Below are 18646 nucleotides of genomic sequence, written 5' to 3'. Positions count from 1 at the left end.
AACAATACCTCAGTTTTGGCCATATTGACTACCATCAGTGGTCCACTCTGGCCTCCAGTCGGGAGACGTGGAGACACACCATCCATAACGCTGCTGCCTCCTTTGAGAACGCACGTAGAATTAGTCTCGAGGAGAAAAGACAACGCAGGAAGAACCGTGCCTCGCCAATACTGCCTAAGGAGACTTTCTTCTGAGTCTTTTGCAACCGGACTTGCCTATCCTGCATCGGCCTTTTTAGCCATCAGCGTGCTTGTAGCAAGTGTGGGTAGAGCCCTTCCCACATCTTTGTTCGCAAAGCGTAGCCACGCTGATGATGAGGTACTATCCATTCAAAGGCAACACTGTTTCAATGCTAGTTTTATCACTAGTTTCCCGCACACCTCAAAAAGAGGAAGCTGGATTTGATTCCTTTCTCTGCCTCAGGAAAACTGGGTGTTATGTTTCAGTTACATCCATGCAAATAGGTCTTTACAAGGGTTAGTGAAGGAGCATTTTCTTTGTTACTTTATGAAAGCAAACATATGAGCGGAAAAGAACATAGCTGTTATCTTGGCATGGTTCCTCAACGTGCAAGCTGTCAGTTTATTAAGTGATATGTACAGGTTTTATCCAGTTCTGACATGGATTTACTTTTCTAATGGACACAGCCAGATTAGCAAGAGCACATCATGATGCACTTCTGGTACACACCATGATCATGCCTTGTACTATTGCAGTTTGTATGGCATCTGAATTGTTATCCTGGTACATTCTAGCATGGCATTGTGAAGATGTTTCGGATGGTTTTTTTTTTCCTATGGGGTGAATAATCATTTCCAAGGTCAGCCATCAGCTGCAGAGACAGTCTTATAAAGAGCGCTCTGCCACGTCACTGCCAGGCCAGGCTGCTATTTGTAAATCAGCGCTGTGAAAGCAATATATCACTTTTGCTTTCTCTTGAGGCAGCAGCAGTAAAGATATTACAACTCCTATGGCTTGTGATGGGGAACTCTGTTTTATCAAGGTTTCTGTTGCTGAAAGATAGCAGTTGGCCATGAAAAAACAGGACATTCAGTGTAAGGAATCAACTGTATATCTGGTTGAACTGATGACAGAATTTGTTAATGGTGATAACTATGCAAGTCTGCTTGTTCTACATCGTGTCTGTATTGATGAGAAAAGTGATGAATGATTGCAAAAGATCTTTCTGTGGATATGAGAAGATTGTCCATGAAGGCAGAATTTCAGAACTTAGTGATCATAGTTTGCGGACATCTGTGTTGGGCTGAAGTCATATTTGAAGCCAAAGATGATCTACATAATAGAGCCACTATTTCTTGTGAAGTGTTGTCAAGTCTACTGGCTACCTCTGATTCATAGGCTGTTTTGTGAAATCCCTTGCAGATGAAAGAGGTAAGAGTGATTCAGGACACAGTGTTAACTATTTGAAAAACTCTCATTGACACTTACTGAACGGGAGAGACTTGCTGGCTGAAGAGACTTCTTTAAATATATTGGAACTACTCGATGAGGTATATATTCTTGTCCACTGCCTCTTCTGTTCCTCTGTGCTTACTGCAAATTCTGTCTTGCTTGATTAAAAAAAGGGGTAACAGTCTCTTGTCTGATTCAATGTTATATGACCTTTTACTTCTCGCATTTGAAAGTGTAGCACTACGTAACACCCAGATTTCTCACAACTTTCCATCCACACTGGGTTGTAGATCCATTGGTATTGGCAAACCTGCAAGTCTCCACTGGAATTTATAAGGTTTGCAAGTCTTTGATACATGGTAGTGCTACTTTTACCCCGATTCTCCTGTTCATCAAGCTACTGAGTAGCGACTTTGACCATCAACTAGACTTCCTAAGTTTCTACTTGCGCCACTGTTATGGGATGCACATTTGGCCATCTAAAGAGGAGATACAGGGCCTCGATGATGAGAGCTAACTCTGCTTCCTTGGCAAAATCATGTTGATCTGCTGTTTTGATATGGTACTTCCAAAGTAGGGGATAGGGAAGAATGAAGAATGTGTGGAGGTCAAGAACTGTAGACTTTAGGGGATTTGTTCAATTTCCTATGAGTACTGTAAAGGCCATATGATACACTAATCTTTATTTATGCAAAATCCCTGACAAATGTTTGCTTATATTGAGTACTACAGCTTTCTGCATCTTTTGCTTCTCCTTTCTGCTTTCCTCTTGCAAACCTACCCTGAAGTGTCCTTGCGTGGCAGCCCAGCTACAGTGAATTTTGTTAAGCCTGTCTCACAGTTTCTAAAATTCCAAACCTCAGGTATATGAAACTGGCAACATGAGTTTCTAGGAGACACTTCATCATGAGACAGAAATATGTTCATTTCCATGCAAACTATGTATGGCTTGTTTCATGTAATAAAGAACAAGATATGACTCATTAAAACGGCTCTAGAGGTATTTTCAGGGATTTAAAAAAATGTTTCTATTTTATATTTTGTTAATTTGCAGTCTGAACGTTTTTCTTACAGGTTGTCTTGAAACTCATAGGTCAAACAAGAAGTGTAGAATCTGACTGTAGGCTGGAAAGCTGGGTGAAGGTGAACCTCATGAAGTTCAGTAAGGACAAGTGTAGAGTCCTGCATCTGGGGAGGAATAACACCAGGCAACAGCACAGATTAGGGGATGTCCTGCTGGAAAGCAGCCCCATGGAGAAAGCCCTTGGAGTCCTAGTGGACAGTGAGTTGTCCATGGGACAGCAATGTGCCCTTGTGGCCAAGAGGGCCAATGGGATCCTGGGGTGCATTGAGAAAAGTGTGTCCAGCAGGCCTAGGGAGGTTCTTCTTCCCCTCTACTCTGCCCTCATGAGACCACACCTGGAATCCTGTGTCCAGCTTTGGGCTCCCCAATTCAAGAGAGAAAGGGATCTAGCGGGGATAGTCCAACGGAGAGCTACGAGGATGATGAAGGAACAGGAACATCTCTCCTGTGAAGAGAGACTGAGAGAACTGGGGCTGTTTAGCCTTGAAAGGAGACGGCTGAGAGGGGACCTTATTAACGTGTATAAATATCTGAGGGGTGGGTGTCATGGGGAAGGAGACAATCTATTCTCAGTAGTGCCCAGTCATAGAACAAGAAATAATGGTTTAAGTTAGAATATAGGAAGTTCCACCTCAACATGAGGAGAAACTTCTTTACTGTGAGGGTGACGGAGCCCTGGCACAGGCTGCCCAGAGAGGTTGTGGAGTCTCCTTCTCTGGACACTTTCAAAACCCTTCTGGACGCGTTCCTCTGTGCCCTAGGGGATCCTGCTCTGGCAGGGGGGTTGGACTAGATGATCTCTAGAGGTCCCTTCCAACCCCTGACATTCTATGCTTCTATGCTTCTATGATTCTATGTTTCCAAACAAAACAAAGACAAAAGGAAGGCTTCTTGTGTGGCTCTCTAAATGGAGACAATTTTGCTAGAAATTGCCACAGAAGGATGTTTTTTGTGGAAGGTTGGTAAGAGACAACTGAAGTGGAACAGCTTGAAGAACATACAGAAACAAGTGAAAAATAAAATCTGGTATTTTCCAAATCAACACTGGATGTATGCCTTTGGATGAGTCAAGAGGGGAAGAAAATTACTGGTTTGGGGTGGTAGATGAAATACTGATGTTATAAACAAAGAGGCTGTTGTTAGCCTATTCCTCACATTTGACACGCCTATGCAAAACTCTTCAGGATGAGTGAATAATTGGTTCTTGTTGCTGTTCCTGAATTCTCTGGTTTACCTTTTGAACCTTCTGAGTTCTCTCTATAGCATTCACACCAAGCCAGCTTGGGTTTGAGCACTAAGATAGTATAAATGTTTACTGCCTAACAAACCTAACAAATCTTCCTCCTTTTGGTAGAGTTCCACTATTGATTATAGTTCTATGTTTCATTCTATGAATATAACTATATCAATTATATCAGTATATTTACCAATTCTTAATATTCTTTGAGAAGGAAGCAAGTATCTTGTCCTTTCAGTATAGTTTGTGCAGCTCTACTTGCTGTTAGAAGGTAGCTGATTTTTCCCTGTTCTGAGTTTTATTTGTCACCAAAGCATTGCTGGTGTTTGTTGCTTCAGGTGTACAACTTATGGCAGTTTAGAAATTGCTGGAGGTTTCCTATTCCATCCAAGTGGTCCATGCTCTCTAAGAATGACTGGATGCATTTAATCCCATGCTGGTTTCACACAGCCTACTAGGATTTTTTGAGCAGTTTAACTCCCTGCAGTCTGGGAATTTGACTGGATTCTTAATGTTGATAGTGTTCTATGCAGACTGATTTTCCACTGGTGCTCAATTGTTTGTCCTCTTAGTGCTATCCAGGCCAACAAGGTCCTTAACTAACTGGTCCAAAGAATCATTTTTCCTCAGTTGTTCTGTCATTTAAGTTTGATGTGGAAACACTATTTTGTGAGACATATTGTCTGACAGTATCACAGAAATTTAGGGAGCATGTTGATGCATGAAGAAATTTTGTGTAAACAACAAATTCCTCATCAACTGATACTTATTGTCCAAGTTTGTATTCTTAACTAATCACAGCTGCCCACAAGAAGATATAAGGAACTAACAAAGGTAAGATGTGTAGCAAAGAGAAGGCCAGGGGTGTGGAAGAATGCCATCAGGCCTGAGATAAGCAAAAAGTCAGTAAAACTGGGGGAAAGGCTAGCAAACTAAGAGTCTACTGGGACCACTGACTCAATAGACCAACTGAAATTACGTCTCCTCCCCTCCAAACAGTGAGCATGTGTCCTAATTTAAATAACCAAAGCTGACAGAGTTTAGTATGTTAATTACTAACCAGTGAATGTAAATATAGGCAGATTTTGGTGTTTATAGGACAGAATAAATATGCTACAGCTTGGTGTATTCAGAGAGATAGCGCAGTGAAATAGCACCCAGCTCCCAGCTTTGAGCAAACCTGCAAATAAATAAATACCTCAACCCTGTGTGTGTACTGGCTTTGCCTTTTGGATAAAGTAAACCTGAAGCCATAGATTCAGTTTCTACTGCAGGGCTCATAACAGAATATATTAAGTATTTTATAAATATATGTGTATCTATACTGTACAGCCCACATATGCCAATTGGAACCGTGTCCCATTGTGATATGTACTGTACAAACACAGTACATATCTATTTAGTCACGCACAGGAAGCAAAGTGTCCCCCACATTCTTCATTAATAGGTTTTCTGGGTATTTAGTGTTAGTGTATGGTTTGTAAGTGGTAGATGTTTTCTTACTGAATATCGTGAAGTGATTCTTCTTAAGATGTTACACATGCCAAGTATTTGTCAAAGCAAGTATTGGCTGTTCTCTTTTTTGTACATACTTTTACTGCTAGACCTTCCTTATTCTTTATGCATCATTATTGGTTAACAAATAAAAGATCCATTACTTTGTCTCCTAAAGCTCTATATAAACCATCTTTGCCACTTTCCAGGTGGCTTATCATTGTGGAATAATTGGTAGGTGCTTTCTGATTAAATTCTCTTGAGGAATAAATTGTGATCAGCCTGCATTTTGTTTGTTTACTGTCCCGATTCAAGTAAGTAACAATATTCTCCCCTTCTGTAACTAAAGAAAGTCAATGTATTGTGTGTTTTTCTTCTCTTGAGGAATAACAGCAAGGAAAGGAGGGGAAGCAAGGAGATTCATCTTGTAATTGAGGAACTGATCTCTGATTCACGTAATCTCAGTTCAATTTCCAGTTGCTGCAAACATTTCAGCTGTGACTTTAAGCAAATCCCTTGGAGAACGAATTTTTTTAGAATGGAGATCAACTCCTATTTTTTTCCTTGCAAACAGGGATAGGGTTTTACCGAGCTATCGCGCAGCCTCCTTCAATGAAAAAAAAAATTTTAAAAAGTTTCACTGAAACACAACATTTCCAGTGTTCCTCAAATCTAAGAAATTATTGGCACGAACTCCCGCCCCACCACGTATATTCGCAAATGAACTTTCGCGTCTCGGGCTGTAAATCCTTCTGGATTTTCCCCCCAACATTTTTAGGGCACGGCAAGGTGCGGATGCTCTCTGCTCCCCGCCCGCGCCGCAGTGAATCGTGCCGTCCACACTAATAAGCGGTCGCTCCCGCTCTTAAAGGGACAGCGGCACCTTTCTTCCTTTTCAAATTATTTTTTTTTCCCTTTCCTTTTTTTTTTAAATTTTTTTTTTTTTGTGGGGAATAATCCCAGCTGGTTCAGATTGCCTAGGCAGAGAGAAACTGAGAGCAGCTTTATCCCCATCTCTTGCAGAATTAGGGAGAAAACTGTTTCCTTGCCTGCGCTGCATCTCTCCAGGTCTGACCTCCCTTCCTCCCTATTCCATGTACTTTTCTAGCAATCCCAGTGTCAGTCTGGGAGCTTCTGAGTAGGTACATAGCACAAAAGCCTTGCGCGTGCACCCTGTCCTTCTGTTTGGATTAGACCACTATTATTCCCCTTGTTTGAATACTATTTCTTTGCTGCAAATTATTAAACTCATTGATCGAACCCAGGCAAAGCCCATATCTTCTCCTATGTGCTGTTCAGCTTTCCCTCACTCTGAGGACTTGTCTCTCCACTGTCAATAAAGTCTGTCCATTGTTTTAACATGACCCTGGCAACGCTTTCACTTCTCTGCCTTGATTTCACATGTAGTTCATAGACAGAACTGGCTTTGTATATCCATGTATTGCTGCTTTTGAGGGACTGGGCTGACTGAGTATAAAGCAAGCTTTTCTTTGTTAAAATTATTAGTTAAAGCCAATTATAAAGTTAATGGTGCGGTAAAGGCCAGGAACTAAGTCCTTTCTCTTAGGTGTGATTATTATACAGATAATACACTACAGTTTGCCAAATAAGGGCTCATTAGAGGGCTTTCTTCTGCTAGAGCTGTCCTCATATCTTGTGTTTTCTGTCTGCTCTTGCTGAGCACCTGTGATATACTTCCATGACAAGACTTGCTGGATGCTACAAACTCTCTCTAATTTTCAGAGTGCTCTCATGTATGTCAAGAAAATTGTTGCCTGCTGAATGATAACTTCTGGGTGGAAACTGGTAGTGAAGAGTTTCAAGTTGGTTATGATCTGATACAGTGCAAAACTTGAAGCTCTTACATGTCGTACTGAAATGATGAATGAGCTTTTGAACATTTTATGCCATAGGTGTTCTAACATGCAGCAAGTAAAATCATAGAATAAATTAGGATAGAAAGATCTTGTCTATGTCAACTACCCTGCACAAAATGCATAACTTCAAGCTAGAACACCTTGCTCAGGGCCTTGTCCATACATCTTCTGAAGATCTACAAGAATGGAGATTGCTCAGTATCTCTTGGCACTTCTTTCCAGTACTGAACCATCCTTAAAGAAGGAACCAAATTGTCCTTACACAGAAGCTGAAATTTTCCTTAGTGCAACCTGAGTGTTACCTCTTGTTCTGTGCACATACATGAGAAAATAGAAGTTACTTCTGTGAAGGAGCTGCTTCCTCTTTTAGGAATCATGGCCATTCCAGTAATTTCTGTCCATATGAATTTTCCTTGTTGACAAATATCCAAAGTTATACTGCCAAAATCTCCTCCAACTCATACAGTGCTGACTGTCAGATAAATTAATAAATATTTCTTATATCATTAAGTTCTACTAGCAGGCAACTTTGCTCAAAGCTTGAAAATAAATTGAGTCATTATCTAGGGGATCTGCAAGGAGACTGATGCAGTTTCATGGGCCAGTTTAAAATACTGTTATCTGCACAGGAGGGAGTCCTGCCAGTTGCTATTTCTATCCCTGGCCACTTATTCCAGCCCTCCTCATTGCCCCAGCACTAGCATTCAGGACGTTGCCCAGATGGGCTGGCTGATCCAAGTGGGACTGTCCTGGTGTCAGTGTGGTACAAAGGCATCTCAAGCTGTTTATGCAACTGTACTGATGGGATCTGAGCTCTGTTTCTTTTTCCTGGCCCTAGGTGACAGGGAGGTTTAGTCTCTCTGTGCCAGTTTATCCCTATGTGGAATAGCAGTAATAATGGGAACTGATATCTATAGCGTATTGTGAGATCTTCAAAGGTGGCAAGGAAATGTGAAGTGTTAGTACATATATGGAAGCAATGTCTTCTGGACTATTTATAGAAAAATGTGAAGACACTGTCAGTTTACAATCTAAGGGTGATTTAAAGGCTTGTAGACCTGTCCAGATGTTATAAAAATACTAATTTAAAATTGTAAGATACAAGAATAGTCACATAATAAGTCTGGTATGAGTCTAATATCCAGAATAAAATGCATAAATTTGTGCTCCTATATCTATAGGTAGGTGTATGGATAACAATGTCTGCTGTTTACTGAAAAGCCAAACTTGAATAGTTTTCTAATATTTACAACACTAGTTTTCTTACTTTTATTGAATTTTACATACTTTGTTCTTAGCCTACTTTTCTGGAAACAAAACATAATTTGGTCAGTCTGTGGGGGTGCATCTGTACACCATTATCCCCCAGTAACTTTTGGAATAATTATCTTCTACCAAAATTAAGAATTCAAGGTCTGGAAAATAATAGTTAGTTTGACAATTTTCTCAAAATTATATTTTGATAATTATCACTGATAATTTTCTCAAAGAGAATTTGTTCTCCTATCTCAGAGGAAAGGTTCCCATAAACTTATTTAAAGTGGTCAATCATCAAAAAAATTTCCCATGAATGGCCCAAAAGAGGGAAAGGTTGCAAAGTGAACCTCATCAAAGATTAGCACAAGACAAGGGTCTTGTAAGTGCTTCAGCAGATTCAGTCAAAACTCTTAGACCCAGAACAACCACACGAAACAAATCCATGGGAAATTTGTTGTTCCATTGATAGAACTTGTTGGTTTCCATGCCCCTGTGAAAACAAAAACGTGATGACTTTTTCTTTATTTCAAGTCAAGTATTTCCAGCCTGAATAATTGTGGAGAAATGCTTGGCGAAGCTCAATCCATGAAGTTTTGAAAACAAGAACACAATTTAAAACAATTGCAGATACAAACAATCACAGTGCCCTCTTTTTAAGAGTTGCTGGGTTTTTTGAGTCTTAAAACTGAGGTTGCAACACCAACAACATTTTTTATTCGGGACTTTGTTTTTAATGTAGTTTCAGGAAACTCTTTATTACTCCTGGTAAAATTCCTGCAGATATTTTGTCAAAATATGGGAAAAGTTAAACAGAACAGAAAAGCCAAAGATTACCTACTGTTTGAGCACCCTAGTATACTTTTTTGTGTGTTGTGTCAGTGTTTCACTACCCTCATTGTACATTTATAGGACTAAAAAAAAGAAAAAAGTGTTTTTCTGTGGAAAAAACCTCAACTTATTTTCAAAGGTCACCCCTGCAGGTCTGGGATTAGAAGTGTAAGGAACAAGCTGTGGGTGTGCAAAACTGCCCGTGCTCCACCTATGCAGCTGCTGGGTTGGCCCCTTCCCCTCGGACCAGTCTTCTCTGCTTAAGAGCACAGCTGCTTCATAGGATGGCTGTTCAATCGACAATGATCTCTAGATTCAAGTATGACAGCACCGACCTGCTCGCTCTCCATTCATCTGCAGGTGGGGGCAGCAGAAGAGAAAGGGAGGGAGGAAGAGGGAGGACACTGCAACCTACGTGAATAATTGATAGTGCGAGGAAAGCAGAGCAGCTGGGTTCCCTGTCTCCCTCCGCTCACCAGCTGGGGATGAGAGATCCTTTTTCAGGTAGGGGATGAACAGCTTAGCTGCTTTTATTCTCATCGTGCCTGCAATGCCAATTAAATATATTTCGCATCTAAAAGTAACGGGAGCAAAGATAGCTGGGAGAGGGTTGATCCAGATCTTCCGTGCTTCTTGCAGCGGCGTTGTGTAATGGACAGACCTTGGGGCAGTTTCTACATCAGCAGGAGAAGTGGATGCGTGCTTTTTAAAAGATGTTGTGCTATACTGCATTGTGTAGAGAAGCAGCTGGAGAAAGAGAGAGGAGGTGGGGAGAGAGGATGACTGTGTAGGAAATGAGGCAAACCGAAGAGATGGAGAGCATGAAAGACAGTCTGTGTGGACTCAAAGGAATCGCACCCTGATTCTGTCAACCTTTGACATAAAATGATGAGCCTAAGTGGGCAGTGGGAGGTGCTGCCTGTGCACACTCAGTACTATATTTAGAAGCTGTGTGCATAGATCTGTGGAAACGGCTGATGTGAAAACATGTGTGTTTCACTGTGTGTGCATCTGTGATCTTGTGGCGACCAAGTGTAATATTATAGCAAAACATAAAAAAATACAGTTTCTGCCCAGCAGAGTTTAGGGTTGAAGGATATGCTGTTGTGTTTATGTGGTACTGTGCAGCTTCTAATGTTCTTATAATGACTCAAATAATTAATAAAATTGCAGAGATCAGTTTCTGTGTTACAGCTAATATAGACTTTTCCTATGTGAGCTATACAATGTTAATTCAGTTATAAGACTGAAAAAAATTCTGTCAACAAAAACTGGCAAAATACATAGCAAAAGAGTATAGACACCAATTACTGTAGGACATATATTAATATACCTACAAGGATACCTGAAAGAACAGAAACTTGTGTGCCAGTCCTGAAAACACACAAGAACTATAAAATGCATAAGGAACTATGCAAACATAGCCAAATATATATGGATTACAACATGAGACTATAAATATACTGAATCAGTCATGTAAGAATGCAAGTATCAATAGGAACTGAATCTTTAGTACAATTAAAGGCTTATATTAGGTGATATTGTTGCATCAGCTGTGTAAATAGAAACAGTTGTTAGCTTGATTATAAGTTAAGGAACAGTAAAGGGAAAGGGGGCCTGTGATTTGCTTACATGTGGAAGTAATTTATTCATATCATTATTACTAATGGAAGCTTATTAGAACAGTAACTAGGGTATTTAATAATTGTTTGCTGGTTTGCTTGTGGGGCTTGAGGGCTTTGTGTCAAGTGGAGATACACAGGAGGTTAGAGGGAAGCTGTGAGACAGTTAAGTGAAACCTGAGCCTAGTGAGGTTCTGTATGTGGACAATGTTGGCTCTTGTCCATAGTGGCAAGCTGCTCAAGACTGGCAGAAAGACCTGGGGCTCTCTGTATACTTTGCTTTCACTAGGGCCAGGCTTGCTATTCTGCTGATAATGACCCTGGGATGGGAAAGGACAGTAGTCACTGCTGGCAGCCCTCTCTGGCAGCAGAAAACGATGTCTCTTCCTCTTTCCTGGATGCAGCACAAGTGGTAAACTTGGCTCTTTGCCTTCGTGCAGTTACATCTCTGCTCAGAGATGTAGGTGAATGTGTAAACTGCTTGTGCTGAGCTCGGCTGCTGTATTTGGTGTCCTGGACCCATTCGGAAGGCATCTGAGTCAGAGCAAGGAGGTGGGCTGTGTGAGTTGGCCTATTACTCCAGCATCAGATCTGCTGTGAGGGGGGAAAAAAAAAAAAAAGAGGTTGAGAAGAAGAAATTGATATACCTGGCCTCCACAGACTTTGCTAAAAACAGCAAGTAGATCCTTTCTTTGTCCATTTAAAGTTGTCACCTACCTTGATTGACTCTTTACAGTCTCTTTCGCACCCACAGACCCTTGAAGTTCCCATAATAATTTATCTTCAGGTCTTTCATGAGTAGAATTTATAGGAAGTGTTAGGATGAAATTGCTGCACTCTTAGCCCTAAAACTTTGATGTAGTTGCTTGATTTCTCTATTTTTCCTTTTGCCCATCTATATCAGTTATCATATATTTTCTCTGTGGTTTCTCTGTGTTCTGCTTTCACTCTACCTTTGTGTCTTTTTCATAGCTCTCTGCCTGCTCTGCCAAATGCTGTCTCCTGTTTTGTGTTCCGCTGTCCCCTTTGTAAGTTAGAACAAACTCAGTGCAAGGCTGACACTTGGTGTAAGGTTGTAGCTGCTGCCTTTATAGGTCCTGATGTAAGAAGGAAACATTACATTATCCTGTGGAATGAAATTGGGGATCACAGGAAAAAAAGGCGTGCAGAAGAGCTTTGTGTTTGTATTTAAACACAAGTATATGCATACTATTGCATGGGAAGATCATGTTCTCATCCTCAGTTTTTACCGGGAATGATGATCTATTGATAACTGAACACAAATACGTGTAGTTCAGGGGTTTCTGATCCCTCAAATCTGAGCTTCCCTAGATAATAGCTTATATGTTATATCAGTGAGCTATTTCATAAGGGGGTGTAGAGCCAAATCTCTATAGTAGTTGGTGTACATCAGCCTCAAATACTAACAGCTAACGGATCCAGTATCTTTTCAGTCTTCCCTTGAACGGAATGAGTAGTTGTGGAGGATCGCCTCTGATGCTCACTTTTCCCAGTGGATACCGAGAGCCTGAGGAGAGATCTCACTCTACCGCAGAGCCGAATAAGGCCCCCTCTGCTGTGCCTGTGCAAGACGTGTCTGCCCGTCCCTGATAATCCCGAGCACAGCTTCCTCGGCTCGGCCGTCCCAGCAGAGAGCTCCTGGGGGCTGCGCACCCCCCGCAAGTTCCCCAGAAAGGGGAGTCATCCTCTGCAGCGGAGGAGGGGCAGAAGTCATTACCCCATCCCCTATTGTCTCTTCTTCCTCCTTTCCCCCCTCCTCCTCAGCCTGGCCCCGGCCCCAGCTGTGAGGGGGCCTTTGCTGTGTCTCCTTTGAAGGCCGGCTCGGGAGGAAGAGGAGGGCTGGGGGCGGCGGCCAGGGCTTTGCAGGGGGCCGGGAGGGAGCCTGTGCCCTTCTCCATGGCGAGGCTTCCGCGGAGGGAACGGGGCAGCTGACTCAGCGGAGCAGGCCGGCATGTGTTCCCGGTAGCACGGCTTCCCTGCCGGAGACTGCGGAGGGTACGTGAAATTGTTAAAAACCCCCCAAACGAACAACAACAGCAAACAATCCCCCTCGAAAACTAATCAGTTGGCGTAGCGAACTGAAGTTCTTGCTAGAAAAGTCACACAGTTATGAACTGATGCGGAAAACCCCAATGACTGAAGTTTCTAATTCTTCATTACGGCGCTGGGCCCGTAGGGGATATCTCCAGCAAATATACGCGCCCTGGGGATGGGGAAACTTTGACATACCTCGGTTGTCTACGTGCATATTGATGAATTCATTAACGTAAGTTGCTGCTCGGTTCGCATGCACAGTGCATCTCTCTGGTGGTCCGCAGGTGCGCTCTGGTGATCTTCCTGAGGAAGGCTCCAAGTCTTCCTTGGCCACAAATTTTTGACCTCTTCTTCTGTGCGGTGCCTGGGATCCAGCACCAGCCAGTCCTGGTGCAGCTGTGCAACCGGAGCTCCCTGCCTTCCCCTGCGCTCTCCCGCAGTTTGCACATTCCCCCTTTGGACAGACCAAAACAACTTTGAAATTCGCCCCCAAGCTACAGAACACGAACAATTCTCAAATTTATATCCCAAACTACAGACTGCCACATATCAAGTTCCCCCTTCATTTCGATTTTTTTCGTGTCTTCCTTGTAAATCCTTATCTTTCAACCCAATTTAGGGATGGAGCATTCTTAATGCAACTGTAGTGGATCCACACTGGCCGTTCTGCCGTCTTGATCGTGGTGAAGGTTGTAAGGAGTACTTGGAACAGTCTTTTCAATTTTTCCAGTGGTTCACCTGTAAAGTTCTTAATATAAACCCAGTCCTCTGGTTTAAAAGGGTAAATAGGGTGATTTAATCCTCTTTCTCTTGTACCTAAAACAAGCTTTTGATTAACATATTGCCTTAAAAATTGGCTCCCTACTTGAGCCAAGTCCTCTCCCTGGTGCTGTGTATTGTACAGCCTCCCATATAAAATTTCAAATGGACTTAAACCTTCTTTGATACCAGTGCATCTCACTTAATACAGTCAAGACTTAATACTAGGACTGACAGCTAAGAGTTTGCCACTTTGCTTTAGGTTTGAGTTCAAAGAAGAAGGTGCCTTCCAGATCACTCCAAGAAAAGCTGTTAGGGCTTTCTTCCCCGCTGCTCAGTGACATGTTACCAGTTAAGATTTTAAACACAGTGAAGTATACAGACAGAATTCCAGTGTAAAAACATCTGTAGTTAAGAAAATAAAATATTATTCCCTGCCACACAAAATTATTCCACTTCACTATGCTTTATTGACTAGAAACTTCCTTCTTGCCATACATACTCCTGTTGTGAAATAGGGATACCTGAAGTTTATAAAAAACAAGATTATTTCGAGTATACAAGTTAAGATCCGGCCAAAGAGGAGCACAGCATGAAAAGTGCTTAAGCAGTTTCCCTGTTTGGCCCATCAGAGAGTAAGTCATTTCAGCCTGGCACTGCCTATACATACTTTGCCAATTTGATTTAATCCCAAAACTGAAGAGTTGAGGTACCCTCGCAAGGGCTCTATCACAACCTCCTGCTCAAAACTGAGCCAACGTGGAATTCAAACCAAGCTCGATGTTTTGTCGTGTTAAAACTCGAGAACCTCCCAAGACAAAAGATTACATGGCTTCATCTGCTCCACTCCAATGGCTGACTGCCCCCATGGAGCAAACCTAACTGAGAACTTTATACTTCCATTTGAGGAATGCCTCTCATTCTTGTTTCATGCTTCTGCTCCAAGACACTGAAATAATCTCCTCCACAGCAATCTCCTCCTCAAATAGCAAAAAAAGACTGTTCAATCCCATAAGCTCTTTTTGCTCAGCCTCTCCTCCCAGGTTCAGTGCCCCAAGTTGCTAAACCACCTTGGCAGCTTCCCATCAGACTTGCACAGATTGATTGTGCCCAATGCTGGATGCTATTCCAAATGAGAAATAATGTCAAAACAAGGTGAGGGTGGAAAGACAACCTAATTGCTTCCATCTTGGCTGTGATCCTGTTGTTAGCACAGCGTGCTGTCAGCCTTCACTGCTGCCAGGGCACACTGCTCACATGTTTAGCTGCTCAGCCTGTTAGACCAGGACTAAGTTTATTCTTCTCAACTGTGCACAAAACTTTTGCTAACTGGGGACCTGAATGGGATTAGTTTTCTTTCTTCCTTCCAAGTTACAATAACAAAAAAACCCAAGCAGGCATTCAAAGCATTGATATACCACAGCAGTTCTTGCCTTATTCGTCCTGCAGGGCAACCCCTTTGGCCAACCAGAAAAGGTGTCTATCAATACCAACAGGTATCTAAACCCCCCTTTTCTAGGGAGTTCCGAGAAATCAATCTGCCATTGTTCTCCAGGAATCTGGGGGTTAATTCCAATGTCTACTGTCTCTTATCTGGGTAAACCCCGTGGTTAGCGTTTTCCCTCCAAGGTATTTTATTTCATTCTTCTCTGCTTCCCTCAAGATCTGATTTTTGTTCCCTGGTATGTCTGCTAGAATTTTCCTTTTGAATGGTTTTTCAGCCACTGACTTGGCCTCAAAATCTGCTAGTCTGTTTCCTTTTTCAGGATTAGTATCTCTTTTCTGGTGTCCTTTGCAGTGCATAAAAGCAAGTGCTGAGGGGAATTGTATTGCCTTGAGTAATTTTAGTATCTCCTTATGATCTTCCCTCCTTCCATATCGCACCATGTGCATGTACTACTCCAAAGTCATATTTTGAATCTGTCCAAATATTGGTTTTCTTATCCTCTGCCAATTCTAAGGCCCTTGTCAGAACTGATCTCAGCCTTCTGGCTGATGTCCCAGCAGGAAGCGGTCCCGCTTTGATTACCTCATCCGTAAATGGACCCCTCATCAGACAAAACTGCTCCTGTCCACATCTGCATATCTCCTTCAAGACCACCCGACTGGAGTATGCGGTTTCCATGGCTTCGAAACAATTATGGGCAGGTTGTTCCGAAATGACATTGCTGAGGAAAGAGGCTAGATTCATAACATTAGTGACCTCAATTTTCACATCAAAATGGCCTGATATTTCAGGAATCCGGAAGAGGAAAGCCAATGGTTTCCTCTCTGTTCGAGAACCGCTGATACTGCATGGGATACTAAAACAGTTATTCTCTGGCCTAGGGTGAATTTTTGGGCTTAGAATAACTGCTGCCACTGCTCGTAAGCATCCCGGCCATCCTTTACTTACTTATCGGGCAGTCCCAACTGGGGCACGCATCTTTCTTAGGTTCTTTTATTGTTTCAGGCAGTGGAATTTGGCAGATGGCCTCTTTTTGTTCTGAACCTAGTTCTCGTTGGCTTCCTGATGTTTTGTAGGTGACTTGTTGCAGTATCAGCTGTGCCTTCTGTTGGGTAACTCGATATTCTGTTAGTCCAAGAAAATCCAATACACAATCCTTTTCTTCCTCTGTGGCTATTAACAGGTCATCTACAATTGCAACACAACACCTTTTTCTGTAGGGGCTCTCCCATAATTCAAGATCTCATGCCAACTGATTACCAAATATTGTGGGACTATTCTTGAATCCTTGTGGTAACAGTCCAAGTAAGTTGTGTTTTCCATCCAGTACTTGGGCTCTCCCACTCAAAAGCAAACAGTCTCTGCCTTTCCTCAGCCATAGGCAAGCAGAAAAAAGCATCCTTTAGGTCTAATACTGTGAACCAAACCTGATTATGCCTTAACTTCGTTAAGAGGGTATAAAGGTTTGCCACTACTGGATGTAAATCTGTAACAATTTGATTTATGGCCCTCAGATCTTGAACTACTCGGTATGACCCATCCGTTTTCTGAACTGGTAAGATGGGCATGTTATATTATGATTCACATTCTACCAACAGCCCATATTTCAGAAGATTATTTATCGTTCCTTCCATTCCTTTTCTGTCTTGTAATTTCAAGGGGTACTGTTTTAAATGGACTCTAGAGGCTTTCTCTTTTAGTTCAATTATTACGAGGCTTGGATTTTTAGCTTTCCCTGGTGCTCCAGCAACCCATACTCCTGGATATACTTGGTTCAGTATTTCCTCCATCCATGGGGGTTGACTAGCTATTGTTTCTGGGCTTGCGAGGGACAAACTTAACAGTTCAATTAAATTTTTATCATTTACTCTTAGTTCCATTTCCCCTTGCTTAAAGATAATGTTGGCTTCTAACTTCTCTAACAAGTCTCTTCCTAACAGAGATTTTGGGGAGTTTAGTAAATACAGAAATTGGTGCATTCCCACAGCTTTTCCTAATATGAATTTTAAAGGTCTTAGAAAGAACACCTTTTCCTGTTGGCCAGTTGCTCCCACAACGTTTATAGATTTGTTACTTACAGGCATTAGTTTTTGATTTAAAACGGAGAAGGAGGCTCCTGTGTCAGTCAAAAATTCTGCATCTCTTTATCTGCTCCCTAGCTTTATTTTAATCAGTGGGTCTGCTAGGGTAGACGACCCCGGTCCTGTCAATCTTTCTTTGCTGAATCAATTAACACCTGGGGATTCCCCTGGAGCCTTGTGCATTCATTTTTCCAATGATCTTCCTTTTTACAATACGCATGCTGATTTTTTCCTAAAGTGCTCTGAAACCCGTGGTGTTCCTCAGGGGTCTGTTCTGGGTCCAGTGCTGTTCAACATTTTTGTCAGCGACATGGATGACGGCACTGAGTGCACCCTCAGTAAGTCTGCCAAAGACACCAAGCTGGGTGGTGCCATGGACTCACTTGAGGGAAGAGATGCCATCCAGAGGGACCTTGACAGGCTTGAGAAATGGGCTGGTGCAAACTGTGTGAGGTTCAACATGTCAAAATGCAAGTTCCTGCACCTGAGTTGGGCTAGTCCTAGGCACAAATACAAACTGGGCACAGTGGGTTGAGAGTAGCCCTGAAGAGAAGGATTTAGGGATGTAGATAGATGAGCAGCTCAACATGAGCCGGCAGTGCGCTCATGCAGCCCAGAAGGCCAACCGCATCCTGGGATGTATCAAGAGAAGCGTGGTCAGCAGGTGAAGAGAGGTGATTCTCCCCCTTTACTCTGCTCTTGTGAGACCCCACCTCGAATACTGCGTCCAGTTCTGGTGCCCCCACCATAAGAGGGATGTGGATCTGTTGGAGCGTGTTCAGAGGAGGGCCACAAGGATGATCCAGGGGCTGGAGCACCTCTGCTACAAGGACAGGCTGTGGGAGCTGGGATTGTTCAGTCTTGAAAAGAGAAGACTCCAGGGGCACCTAATAGCTGCTTTCCAATACCTGAAGGGAACCTACAGGAAGGCTGGGGAGGGACTTTTTACAAGAGTGTCCACTGATAGGACAAGGGGAAATGTGTTTAAGTTGAAGGAGAATAGATTTAGATTAGATCTTAGGAAGAAATTCTTCAGTGCGAGGGCGGCAAGACTTTGGAATAAATTGCCCAGAGATGTTGTAGCTGCCCCCTCCCTGGAGGTGTTCAAGGCCAAGTTGGCCGGAGCCTTGAGTAGCCTGATCTAGTTGAGAGGTGTACTTTCTCATCTGACCAATCTGGATCCTCATTATTAACTATTAGTTTGAACTGCTTTGCAACTCTCATTGGGTTGTCCCTGTGACACTTTGCTACTTCCTGCCAAGCATCTAAGTTGGCAGAGGAGAACAGAACTTTTACTCACGCCAGTCCGTTGAGACCCATTGCTTCCCACAGAGAAGTGAGCAGTCGGGATCTGCCCTGGGTCCTACTGCGTGTCCTGACTGCAACTGGTGAACCTTCAGCTGCTCCTTCGCCCCTCTCACTCCCCTGCTCAGCAGGCGAGGTGGAGGGCGAGGGAAAAGGGACGGTAGGTGGAGGTGTGTGATACATCCCA

The sequence above is a fragment of the Apaloderma vittatum genome, unplaced genomic scaffold (assembly GCF_000703405.1).
Source record: "Apaloderma vittatum isolate BGI_N311 unplaced genomic scaffold, ASM70340v1 scaffold11990, whole genome shotgun sequence".
Taxonomy (NCBI): domain Eukaryota; kingdom Metazoa; phylum Chordata; class Aves; order Trogoniformes; family Trogonidae; genus Apaloderma; species Apaloderma vittatum.
The sequence above is the reverse complement of the archived record's forward strand: the minus strand, read 5'-3'. Positions refer to the sequence as shown.